Source organism: Panicum hallii, chromosome 7 (assembly GCF_002211085.1).
Source record: "Panicum hallii strain FIL2 chromosome 7, PHallii_v3.1, whole genome shotgun sequence".
NCBI classification, from domain to species: Eukaryota; Viridiplantae; Streptophyta; class Magnoliopsida; order Poales; family Poaceae; genus Panicum; species Panicum hallii.
This window is the reverse complement of record NC_038048.1, coordinates 30,347,530-30,361,420: the sequence shown is the minus strand read 5'-3', so window position 1 is coordinate 30,361,420 and position 13,891 is coordinate 30,347,530. Positions and strand designations below refer to the sequence as shown.

At 47.8% G+C, this 13,891-nt stretch overlaps 1 long non-coding RNA gene across 1 annotated transcript; it reads right to left on the bottom strand.

Annotated features, from left to right (window-relative positions):
• Positions 1-4,327: 4,327 nt before the first annotated feature.
• LOC112898967 lies at positions 4,328-7,977 on the bottom strand. Its single transcript, XR_003229957.1, has 3 exons — positions 7,789-7,977; positions 5,190-7,165; positions 4,328-4,854 (listed from the first exon to the last, which is right to left on the bottom strand). It is a non-coding gene; the product is annotated as an uncharacterized LOC112898967 (long non-coding RNA).
• Positions 7,978-13,891: the final 5,914 nt, after the last annotated feature.

Below are 13,891 nucleotides of genomic sequence, written 5' to 3'. Positions count from 1 at the left end.
AGCCACCACTACCACACATTTCGACCTTAAAGCTTTTATCAAAACAGACAGGGTAAACTTCCAGGTCATGATACAACACATGACCCTGTCCTTCATCCTTATAGTGGTTGCAGGAATGTAAACATGCAACTCCTATATCGCGCGAGTGACAGGAAATCACTCGACTTCTACCGGTCCTATTAGCGGAGCAACTATCCGATAAGGACTCGGGAGCATTTCATTGGATTCCTAGGATTCATGCATCTAGGGTTTCACTTCAATTCCTAGACTTAATGCAAGATATAATATAGATAGACATAGATTGCAGTGTAAATAAAGTAGTGGGATATGTCCGGGGCTTGCCTTCTGGAGTGGGGGTGGGGGCAGGAGAGTCAGAGGTTTCCGAACTCGGGTTCGGAGCTTCAGTTAGTCCTTCGACGACTTGCGCTGGATCTTCTGGAAAGCCTTGGTCTTGTCCTAAGACCAGTTCGTAATCCCCGTCGTCGAGTATCGTTGATTCTATATGAGATGCAATGAAGTAAATAAGGTGGATTTCAAATTTAGAATTTCACATTTCAAATATTATAACTCATCCAATTAACACACAAATATACATAAAACAAAGAGGTTTTAGATTATAGAAATTTGATTATACATTAAAACATTATAAAATATTACATTAGTAAATGATAAAAGACTCCAATTAGAGAAGGCTATACATTGGGTTTATTTCAAATTTAAAAGTTTCAAAATAAAAGAAGTCAAGTTTAAATCAAAGTTAGGTTTGAAATTTTGTACAAAGTATTCTAGAGCTCATGGAAAATTTATGCCAAACTTCATAAGTGATCAAGCATTGAAAATCAAAGTTATGTATAAGTTATTCCCTAATCTTAGGTTTAAAATAAAGATAAAAGTACATTGTTTCACACTAAACTTTATTAATCAAGGTTATAGAATTTGAAATCTAGTTTCTAACAAAACTAGTTTTGCTATTTTTGGATTTTTCTGTGAATTGTTACGGATTTTACAAGACAGGAAAAAGTTCTCACATGAAATAACAGTCATCCTTTACAGAACAGCCCTTAACATTTAGTAGAAAACCCCCTGGAAGAAAAACCTTCCAAGCAATTGGGTCCAGGCCATGGCCGGCGGTGGGGGAGGTACGGGTCCGGCCAAATTCGGCCGTAGGGGTCGCCGGCGGTGAGGGGAAAAGAGAGGGGGAGCATGAGGAGGTCCTGCGCTACCTGTAGGTGGTCTCGGGAAGGCTCGGGGTGGCCGGAGTCGGGCTGTCCACGGAGGGCCGGACCGGCGGTCGGAAGCGCACGGCGGCGGGGTGATTCCGGCGAGCGAAGGAGGGAAGGGGCTGGCTGGGGAGGTGCGGTGGGGCACGGGGAAGCTACTGGTGTAGTCGGTTTGGGAAGGAACTGAGCGGAGGGGCGAGTCCCACGGTGACCGGAGCTGGCGGCGCTAATGGGGCGGCGGCGAGGTCTGTGCACGCGCGCGGGGAGGGTCCGGGGCGTCTTTTTATAGGCAATATGAGAGGCAAAAGGGGGCACGGCAAGCTGAGCTTGGGTTTGGGGATGCTAGCGGGGAGGATGGACCTCGGATGCACGGTGGCGGCAGGGAACACCGGTGGCGGTGCGGCAGTGCCGCAGGCGCCGTGGCGCGCGGGCAGGGCGCCAGCAGGGGGGGTGGAGCGGTGGACGAGCAGAGGGACGACGCGTGGACGGGGGAGAGCAGGGGGTGGCCGGCGGTGACCAGGGGCGGCGCATTACGCCGGCGGCAGAAGAACCAGGGGAGGCAGAGCAGGGGGAGCAGAGGCGCCTGAGAAAGAAAGGGGATGAACTGATTTGTGGACTGATCTGTAAATTCAGAGAAAGGCAGGGACCTTACTGTAAAGGACTTGCAACTTTTAAACCAATGCTCAAATGAAGATGGTCCAAAAAGCAAAAGTGCATGGTTTTTCAAACTCTACAACTTCTCTTTAAGGTTCATCTGCATTTGAGCAATAGTTTTGGAGATAATATAGACTTAGTAATAATTTCATATTTTATGTAAATCCATAAGTAAAGTTACTTTTATACATATACCCTATGGTAATTTCATATATATTTTTGCAATTTAACCACAGATATCACTTTTTGCAAAATAACCCTTATGCTTTTAAACTTTTCCCCCATCTCCATCCATTTTGCATAAAAGGACCTTTATTTAATATTAATTACATAAACATCCCTTCTCCCATAATATTGCATACATAAAATACACATTGCCATACTTTGGACATAAAAGCATACCAAAACTCTAAGGTGTGACCAAGCTAATTACCTGAGTGTCACAGGGACGGGCTCTCCTTCTCTCCCTCTTAACTCACGGTGCTCTCGCTCCCTCTCTAAGCTCACCACCCCTCCCAGGTACGCCTATTACTACAGACCTCATCAGCTGGAGTAGCTGTCAGTTCAAAGCTTCAGGGAATCGCTGTCCGGCACCAGTCCTATGCTCCTCCTCTCATGCGTGGGGACGTGGGGGCTTTCGTGAAAGGAGCAATAAAAAGTAGTAGAGTATGCTTTTGTCCGTTTACCTGGTATGCAGTCGGCACCGTCTTTCATGCTCGCTGTGTTAATTAGATCTTAGGTTATATCCAACAGTCGTTCTATATATCTTTTCTTTAAAAGAAATATTATTTTGCTAATTTTTATAAAAAGTTATATTTTTCTTTAGATTTTTTACAAACATATTTAGCACACTCTTAAATATTAATGTGTATATTTTACTTTTAATTAATTGTAACACCCCTGGTATCACTTTATTGATCATACAGTTTATCCAACTTGGTTAAAAATGTTGCTTTTAAAAGTTTCTTAAGTCATTTGTGGGTTAGCATGATTTGATAAAAAATTTCAAACCCTTAAATGCAATTATAAATGTATATGCGCTTTTATTCAATAAATAATGCTAAAAATGTTCTAATGTGAAAAATATTTAAATTATACCGAAATGTTCCTAACAATACTTTAATCCGCAGCGCACAAAAGCTGCCGCGCAGCAGTACCTCAGCAGGCAGCACGGTGTAGACCTAGCACTAGCACTAGCGTAACACGTGTACATGTATTAAAAAGTTTAATTTGAAATAAAATATAAAAAATTCTAAAAATTATGTGGATTTTTGTATATATACTACAAGCCAAAAGCGATCTATTTTGCTTGGATCTGGCATCATAGCTCTCATAGTTTTAAAAATAAAAAATTTTCAAAAAATTGTATTTTAATCTTTACCTGAACTGTTTACCCTTTATATTATCTAAAAACTTCAGAAAAAATTATCTAAATTCATCATTTTGGCAAGTAGTTTTTTTATAAAATTAACTTCTTTCGTAATACCAAATGGTTCCCACTATCTTGCCATCTCAACAATATTTCTCCTCCTATTTCACCCCTTCCAACAGCGGTTCCTCCGGTATCATCTCCTAAATTCCACTAACTACGTATAAAATCATTTCTATTCTAACTACCGTACCTTTGTAGTGCGATCACTACAAAAACAATAAAACCTATACTAACCTAAGTGTCCTTCTCCACCTTGTGACACTTAGGACTGGAAAGATCCTTAGTATTGAAGAATTCCAATGAGAATACCGAGATCGCCTTTTGGATTTGTAATTAAGGGGCTTCTTTGTGTGATCCAATGATCATCTAGATTTTACTTGACTGCACAAAACTCATTAGTGAGGTTCATGTAAATATCATGGAGGTTCCTGTAAATTCCATGGAGGTTCCTGTAATTCCTAGGGAAGTGTTTGTAAATCTCAAGGAGCTTCCGGTAAATTCCAGGGAGGTTCTTGTAATTCCCAAGGAGCTTCCTGTAAATTTCTGGGAGGACCTCCCATAAATTTCAGGGAGGTTCCTATAATTCACAGGGTCTCCTGGGAATTATAGGGACCTCCCTGGATATTTACAGGAACCTCCCTAGGATTTATAGATAACTCCCTGATATTTACGGGAACCTCCCTATGATTTACCGAAAGCTCCCTAAGATTTATGAACACCTCCTTGGAATTTACAGGAACCTCCTTGGGAATTACAGAAACCTTCCTAGGATTTACTGACACCTCCGTGGGAATTATGGGAACATCCTAAGCATTTAAAGGAAGCTCTCTGGGAATTTACAGGGTCCTCTCTAGAATTTACAGGAAGCTCACTGGCAATTACAGGGACCTCACTGGGAATTATGGGAACCTCCCTGGTAATTACCGAAAACTCTGAGATATACGGAACCTCCGTGAGAATTACAAGAACCTCCCTGGAATTTACAAGAATCTCCCTAGGATTTACGGGAACCTACTTGGCATTTACAGGAATCTCCCCAGGATTTACGGACAGCTCCCTGGATTTTACAAGAACCTCCCTAAATTTACAGGAACCTCCCGAGGAATTACAGAAACCTCCTTGAGATTTACGGACACCTCCATGGGAATTTACCGGAACCTCCCTAGGATTTACAGGAACCTCCCTAGGAATTATCGAAACCTCCCTGAGATTTACGGACGCCTCCGTGGGAATTACAGGAACCTCCTTAGGATATATGGATAGGTCCTTGATATTTACCGAAACCTCCCTAGGATTTACATATAGCTCCCTGGAATTTAAAGGAACCACCCTAGGAATTATGGGAACCTCCTTAGTATTTATGGAAAGCTCCCTAGGAATTACCAGAACCTCACTGGGAATTACGGGAACCTCCATAGCATTTACTGAAAGCTCCTAAGGAATTACCGGAACCTCCCTGGAACCTTCCACTCTTCTTGTTCTTGCGCAAAATCTCTTCTTCTCATTGGCAGCCCTCTGTTGTATAGAACAACATAATTATCATTTGCTCTGCAAAATCCATTTGTGTTGCATTCAGCTCTCTGTTGTATATAGCAAAATCCATTTGCTCTGCATCATGATGTATAGAACAAGTGTATTTAAAATAGAATCGTTGTATTTTTGTTCATGAGTTAGATTACAGCTTAAGATTCCCTCGAGATAGTGATGTATTTTAAGCTTACAGTGTTTTGGCATTTAAAATAGAATCACTGCATCATGATGACATATGTCTGCCTTTTCAGCATTACCCTCGTGACATGATGGATCATTTTTTTATATCTTTAACTCAATTAAACCAGACAGATTAAACCAGACAGGTTAGACAGCGACATGCATCTGCTTACTTTTCTCAAAAATATTCATTGTTGCATTTGATTATATCTTCCTTGAACCTTTACAGCTGTGACTAGCTACTTTTAATTGACTTAGTCTTTTTGGTGTTAGCATCATTCTTTGTGTACATCTATAATTTGCATATAATTGGTTCTGTCTGGTCACGTATTTGCAGGCCACACCACGCACAGTCATATCTGGAGGTTGCGGTGTAGCCAAGCTTAATTTCAACTACGGTCAATGTGGAGTAGCCCTATCTAATGGGGCTTTCACAGCTACAGTTTCTTTTTACTTCGTTAATCATTTTTCTCCTGGCATTCTAGTTCTCCCCTTCTATTGATATCGTTCTCTTTTTCATTTTTGCTTTTTATCAGTGCGGTGCATCACACACATCTACGCAAGAAAGCTGTGGACATATATTATGTTACAGATGCGCACAACATCACGAGGAAGACTTGAAACATATTATTTTTCGAGCACGTTACCTCGATGATATCATTGCAAATGGTACTTTTGTTTGCTCTAATGAGGGATGTGGTCAAGATATATCTACACCACATTATACTCAACATCAGATGGTGTGCCCGTACAAAACACTTAAATGTCCAATATTTAGTCAATGGTTCACCTCGATTGCACTGAGCTCACATCTTCTGAGATAATATCAGTTCAACCATTGTCAGCTAGAGTACAGTGCTCTCGTCACTGGTTATGACATCTCCAAGTGGGAAGGGTGTGTTTTTAGGGGTAGAGGGGAAGACTTTGTGTTCTTTATTGCAGGCACATCCCTTTATTTTCTCTGGTTTGGTGCATCAGCTGCTGCTTTGTCTCAAGGGCCTGCTAATATCAAATTGTTGGTGTCTCTGGTCACAGCTCAGACTCTCCAGGGTAGTGGGTCCTATGCAGATCCACCGCTACCTAGGAGTATGGACGTTGTTCATCTCTTTGACTTCAGACATCTCACCGCAGAAAATGCTTTTAAGATTTCTGTATTGATAGGTTAGTTGTTTATATGTATATCTTTGTTTGTCCGTTGGCTGAACTTAAATTGGTGGAGTGAGTGTTCATCTTCACTTAACTATTGAGGATGAACACTCACTCCAATTTAAATTCAGCCAACGGACAAATAAAGACATATATATAAACAACTAACCTATCAATACAGAAATCTTAAAAGCATTTTCTGCAGTGAGATGTCCGAAGTTAAAGAGATAAACAACGTCCATACTACTAGGTAGCGGTGGATCTGCATAGGACCCACTTTCCTGGAGAGTCTGAGCTATAATCAGAGACACCAGCAGTTTGATATTAGCAGGCACTTGAGACGAAGCAGCAGTTGATGCATCAAGCTAGAGAAAATAAAAGGATATGCCTGCAATAAAGAACACAAAATCTTCCCCTCTACCCCTAAAAACACACCCTCCCCACTTGGAGATGTCATTACCAGTGACGAGAGCACCGTACTCTAGCTGGCAATAGTTGAACTGATACCGTTGATACCGTCTCAGAGGATGTGAGCTCAGTGCAATCGAGGTGAACCATTGACTGCACATTGGACATCTAAGTCTTTTGTACGGGCACACCATCTGATGTTGAGTATAATGTGGTGTAGATATATCGTGACCACATCCCTCATTAAAGGAAACAAAAGTATCACTTGCAATGATATCATCGAGGTAACGTGCTCGAAAAATAACATGTTTGAAGTCTTCCTCGTGATGTTGTACGCATCTGTAACATAATACATGTCCACAGCTTTCTTGCGTAGATCTGTGTAATGCGCCGCACTGATAAAAAAACAAAAATAAAAAAGAGAACGATATCAATAGAAGGGGAGAACTAGGATGTCAGGAAAAAAATAATTGACGAAGTAAAAAGAAACTGTAGCTGTAAAAACCCCATTAGATAGGGCTACTCCATATTGACCGCAGTTGAAATTAAACTTGGCTACACCGCGATCTCCAGACATGATTGTGCATGGTGTGGCCTGCAAATACGTGACCAGACAGAACCAATTATATACAAATTACAGATATACACAAATAAAGATGCTAACACCGAAAAAACTAAGTCAATTAAAAGTATCAAGTCACAGCTGTAAAGGTTCAAGAAAGATATAATCAAATGCAACAATGAATCTTTTTATAATCAAATGCAACAATGAATTTTTTTGAGAAAAGTAAGCAGATGCATGTCATTATGATGCAGTGATTCTATTTTAAATGCCAAAACACTATAAGCTTAAACGCATCACTATCTCGAGGGAATCTTAAGCTGTAATCTAACTCCGCATCACTATCTCGAGGGAATCTTAAGCTGTAATCTAACTCGTGAACAAAAATACAACGATTCTATTTTAAATACACTTATACAACTTGTACATCATGATGCAGAACAAATGAATTTTGCTATATACAACAGAGAGCTGAATGCACCAAAAATGGATTTTGCAGAGCAAATAATGATTATGTTGTTCTATACAACACAGGGCGGACGCCTCAACCAATGAGACGACTCAACCAATGAGACGAAGAGATTTTGCGCAAGAACAAGAAGAGATTTTTAAGACATAACAAATAATCACACAGGCATATGCTCAGCAGCTGTAACCTTCTGAGCCGTGTGCGCTGCGCACGTTCGTCCGTCCACCCAAATTTCTCCTGCGAACCGCCAAAATCGAAAATAAAAATCACTGAAACCGATCAAGATGAGTGGGGGTGGGGGGGCGGCGGGCAGCAGATCTGGCGCCCCGGGAGGGGGGGGCGAGGTGGCAAATCCGGCGCCGCCCGGGGGGGGGGGGGGGGGTGTCCAGGCCACCGGCCGGGGGGGCGGGCTCGCGGCGGCGGGGGGGGGGGGGGGGGGGGTCCAGGCCACCGGCCGGGGGGGCGGGCTCGCCGGCGGCGGGGGGGGGGGGGGGGGGGGGGGGTCCAGGCCACCGGCCGGGGGGGCGGGCTCGAGGCCGCCGCCGCGGGGGTGGGGGGAGGGCGGGTGGCAGATCCGGCGCCGGGGGCTGCGGCCGCCGGCGGTGCCCCGGAGGGGGGGTGGGGGGGCGGGGCGGCAGATCCGGCGCCCGGGGGGTTGGTGTTGGGGCGGGGGGCCGGCGCCGCCGCGGGAGGGGGGGGGCGCTCCAGGCCACCGGGGGGGGGGGGTCCAGGCCGCCGGGGGGGGGGGGTCCAGGCCGCCGGGGGGGCGGGCTCGAGGCCGCCGCCGCGGGGTGGGGGGAGGGCGGGTGGCAGATCCGGCGCCGGGGGCTGCGGCCGCCGGCGGTGCCCCGGAGGGGGGGGGCGGGGCGGCAGATCCGGCGCCCGGGGGGTGGGGGCGGGGGCTCCAGGCCACCGCCGGGGGGGCGGTGGGGGGGGGGGTTCAGGCCGCCGGGGGGGCGGGCTCGAGGCCGCCGCCGCGGGGGTGGGGGGGAGGGCGGGTGGCAGATCCGGCGCCGGGGGCTGCGGCCGCCGACGGTGCCCCGGAGGGGGGGGGTGGGCGGGGCGGCAGATCCGGCGCCCGGGGGGGTGGGGGCGGGGGGGGGGGGGGGTGGTGGTGTTGGGGCGGGGGGCCGGCGCCGCCGCGGGAGGGGGGGGGGGCTCCAGGCCACCGGCCGGGGGGGCGGGCTCGAGGCCGCCGCCGCGGGGGTGGGGGGAGGGCGGGTGACAGATCCGGCGCCGGGGGCTGCGGCCGCAGGCGGTGCCCCGGAGGAGGGGGGGGGGGGGCGGGGGCTCCAGGCCACCGCCCGGGGGGGGGGGTTCAGGCCGCCGGGGGGGCGGGCTCGAGGCCGCCGCCGCGGGGGTGGGGGGGAGGGCGGGTGGCAGATCCGGCGCCGGCGGTGCCCCGGAGGGGGGGGGTGGGCGGGGCGGCAGATCCGGCGCCCGGGGGTGGGGGCGGGGGGCCGGCGCCGCGCCCGGGGGGTGGGGGGGTTGGGTCGCCGGTCGCCGGCGCGGGGGGGGGGGGGGGTGGGGAGCGAGGTGGCAGATCCGGCGCCCGGGGGGGTGGGGGGCGGTTTCCGCCGCCGCCGCGGGGGGGGGGGGGGGTGTGTGGTGTTGGGGCGGGGGGCCGGCGCCACGCCCCGGGGGGGGGGGGTGTGGGTCGGTTATGCCAAACTAAGGGACAAGGAGCACTATGCTATGCAAGCAAAACGCTAACTGGCCCTTAGCTAAACTACGCGACTACAGAGAAGAGAAGGAACTTCCAGCCGTCATTTTCGCCATAGATAAGTTTCGATCCATTAATGTCACTAATGAGTTTTGTGCAGTCAAGTAAAATTTAGATGATCATTGGATTGTTAGTTTTGTGTGTCGACTACTTCGACCGTGGATCGACCACCGCGTGATAGAGATAAAAGAAATCGAGTAGATCTAAAACAAGTCGAGTGCGAGGGAGATGGAGAGGAGAAGGGGGAACGGGAGTTATACCTTCGTGGCCCTACACCGCAGGACTTGCAGAGGTGCCCACCATCATCAGGGCGGCACTGCTGCTTGCGGTAGTAGAGCTTCGGGTCGCGACCGAGGGGAGGGGATGTGGCGGCGGTGTTGATGACGACCGTAGGTGGGTCTTCCCGCCACTGCTGCACTCGCACTAGATCGGCTAGGGTTTTCCGTGTCGGTGGGGTGGCGGTGGCATCGAACCTCGTTCCTTGTGCCGCGGGCCCCCACCTTCTTTTATAGCGCAGCGCGACGGGGGCCCACCAGCTAAGAACGAGCTGGAGCGCCCCCGATCAGGGCGCGGGTGAGCGGAGGCCCATCGGGCCCGTTGGGGTCCGAGGGTCTCTAGGAGATCAATCCAACAGTCTCACTTTTGATCTCACCGTGTACTTTTCTTTTCCTTTCCATTTACTTTTTCTCGTTTCGTCATAGATTTGTGCATAGAGCATGCCTCATCGTCACGATCACTGTCGATAGATTTAGCAGCTACAATACACGCTTACATTCAGAAATGGATTTTTTAACCTTTTGGGCCCTTGTAGTCTGAAGATCACAGGCTATCCCTTAGCCCCATGCTAGCTACATGTTCCTTGAACATGCTGGGTGGTAAGACTTTCGTTAACGGATCCGCAAGCATCTTTACTGTGCTTATATACTCGAGATTTAGAATTTGATCTCGGACTTTATCTTTCACAACATAATACTTTATGTCAATATGTTTGGTAGCACCACTTGTATTATTGCTGTGTGCATACATTACTGCGGGCTCATTGTCGCAGTACAACTTTAGTGGTCTCGATATATCATCGACCATTCTCAGACCGGGTATAAACTTCTTAAGCCAGTTCACCTGCCCCGTAGCCTCATAACACGCAACAAACTCGGCATACATTGTGGACGATGTAGTGATGGTTTGTTTGCAACTTTTCCACGATATTCTTACCCTGCGAGGGTGAACACATACCTAGATGTGGATTTTCTATCATCTCCTGCATAATCGGAGTCTGAGTATCCCACGATACGCAGGGATTCTGTTTTTCTGTATGTCAACATGAGGCCTTTTGTTCCTTGCAAATAGCGCAGAACTTTCTTTACTAATTTCTAATGTTCTGGTCCTGAATTACTCTGAAATCTGCCAAGCAACCCGGTAACATAAGCTATATCAGGACGTGTGCACACTTGTGCATACTGTAAATTTCCCACAGCTCAAGCATATTGTACCATCTTCATCTGATCAATTTCATATTGATTATTGGGACATTGAAATTCCCCATATCTGTCACCCTTAACTATAGGTGCAGGTGAGGCACTGCATTTATGCATACTGAATTTCTTTAGAACCTTTTCTATATATGTCTTTTGAGACAGTCCTAATACCCCTTTCACTCTGTCTCGATGAATTTCGATTCCTAAAACGAATCTTGCTTCACCAAGATCTTTCATTTCAAAATGTGAGGACAAGAAGCTTTTCGTTTCTAGTAGCAGACTGATGTCACTACTTGCTAGTAGGATGTCATCCACATACAGGATTAGAAAAATATGAAAAATATACTTTCCATTCTTGAACTTTGCGTAAACGCAATTATTCTCAACATTTTCTTTAAACCCGAACTCTTTTATTATTTTATCAAACTTCAAGTATGTCACACCCGATTTATAAGAACATAAACCGAGCAATCATATATGCGCCAGGATCAAGTCACGCATATATACAACAGAATCATCAAGATATCACAACACGTATCTCAAAATAAAAGCGTATAAATTATAAATGAATATCTTTATTACAACTGAATCAAGAATCAGTTCCAGGAATGCGGAAGCGTAAAATAAATACATGAAGGATAGGGCGCCACAGGGACGTCGGCTGGGAGACAACGCCTAGAAATCGTTGAGTCCGCTGATGTAGTTCTCCACGTCGCCTGGCACTGAGCAGTAATCGAAGATATCCCAAAGAGAACAGAAGAGTAGAGGAGATAACTGTGAGTACACAACTTGTACTCAACAAGTATAACAGAACTATGAGGCTCTAAGGTTAGTTGACTCAACTGCATTAGCTTTTAATCTTAGCAAATTTTATTTAAGCTATTTACTACAAGTGGATGAATTACCATGACCCAAGTTGCATAATAATTAATCAAGATTAACCCTGAGTCTACTAAAAACCAAGCCAAACCACCAAAGGTAAACCCCTAATCAGACGGAGGATCCGGGCCGCTCATGATAGTGAGCACGGCTAGTATACCAGTTTTACACTCTTGAGAGGTTGCACAACTTTACCCACAAGTCATGAGCTACGCTATTGTTCATCACACTTCCTTAGGTGAGATGACTAGCAAGCATACTACGAGACCGTTACAAAGGATCATGTTAGTAAGGTGTAACCGCTAAGTTTTCTGAATCAGCGATGATGGGGCCCACCTCACGGGGGTACAAGCACACAGCACAGACCATGCCGGAGGAGCAGGGACCATTGAAGCTTACCACCCCTCTTGCCCCGCAGGTAAGTTACTCCCAAACCAAAATGACCTAATTAGTAAGTCAAGACTGTCCCATTCCAGTCTTGTGGTTGCGCGGTTGTCCCAGGTTGTCGCTCTATGAACTGGTCCTTATGGAGAGTGGCCAACCAAGCACTAAGCACCGTGCTGGCCCCTAACCATGTTTCTAACAAAAATATATTTTAAGGAGACGTGAGCCACTCAAGCACACAGCACAGAGGGCCACTCTCAGAATTAAGTTGCATATAACCATTAATCAAATTAATTAAAAAGGACCGCGATGTGTGAGAGCGCAGCACCTAGCACAACTAACCAAAATGCAACCCAAGGTACTTATATATAAAGGATAAAAGTGGCTAGGAAATCCTTATAGGCGTATAGAATTAAAATGCAGTATGAAATTGTATTTAAAAGTGATAGGATGTTCATGTTATACTTGCCTTTCTCAAAGTTCTCCTGCTGCTGCTCAAAGGGCTCTGAAGAAAGTGGCTCCTGGTACTCCTCCGATGGCTCAACGTCTACTCTTGATCGCTTCGCCAACACATGGTCCACACATGCACATACATACAATTAATGGCAAAAGATAAGAAACAGTATAACAATACAGTAAAATAGTACACAAAACTAAGCTAAAGCCATTCTACGCATTATAACGATTCGCGTGAGCGAGAAAACCACCTAAAACAGAGCTAAGACGCGAAAACTAGGGTTAAAACAAGGTCCAGGGGCTTTTCTGTAAGAAAACAGGAGGTTCTAAGGGGTTCTGCGCAAAAACTAGGGACTTAAACCTAATTAAAGGTTAGACCTAGGGTCTAACACGTAAAAACACCAGGAATGGATGGCGGGTACTATTTCTAGGAAGCTCAGGGGCCTAAACCTTAAAAATAGGACCTAACTGGAATTATTTTTGAACTAGGGTGGACTGCGGGTTGATGTTTGGAAAACTTAGGGGCTCTTTAACAAGATTACCAGAGCTTACCGGTATCTTTGGCTTCAATCCGCTGGATCTGGATCCAATGGTCACAATTCAATGAGACCCTGATCTAATTAGGAGCGCTAGCTACAGATCTGACGGCCCGTGGAGGTTGGGGACGCGGGCGGCGGTGATTGCTCGCCGGAGACCTAACTCCGCGGCGGTGCGTGGCTCAGCTCGCCAGAGCTTCTCGAACCCGAGTCTCCGGGGGTCAAAACTACTCGAACCCGGGTCTGGCGTGACCAGCGTGGCAAGCATGACCGACCTGGGTTACTTGCCGTCCTTGGCGGGGTCTGGGGCTACGCGTGCGGCGGGGACGGCGGCTCTGCTCGGCAGAGCTCGCCGGGGAGCGCTCTGACGTGCGGTTCAGAGCACCAAGGCTGGGGCCTAAGGCCGGGCATGCACGCGCGGTGCAAGAGCAAGCTCAATTGGGGTGTGAGCGGCGCTACAGGAGGCCTGCTACGGCGGAGCGGCAGCACGGGCGGCAACAGAACGCCGGCGATCGTCGTCCTGGCGAGATGGGCCGCCACCATCTGCGGGGACCAGCGCAAAAGAACCAGGAGACAAGGGGGAGGCTCACCGAGGCACGAATCGGGCTGTGCGGCCATGTAGCAATGCCAGCGTCGACATTGGCGGCAGCGTACGGGCGGAGGTAGGGCGGTTCTCGTGGAGGGGCCGCTGCGGAGATGCTCTAGGCCCCTGGGTTGCGGGGATCGGTCCGGGGAGCCCCTGTGGAGGTGGCCAGGAGGTTAGGAAGGCTCAAGACGCACCGGCGGCGAGGAATCGCATTGCGGCGGGGCACTTACCGACGGTGGATCAATGGCGGT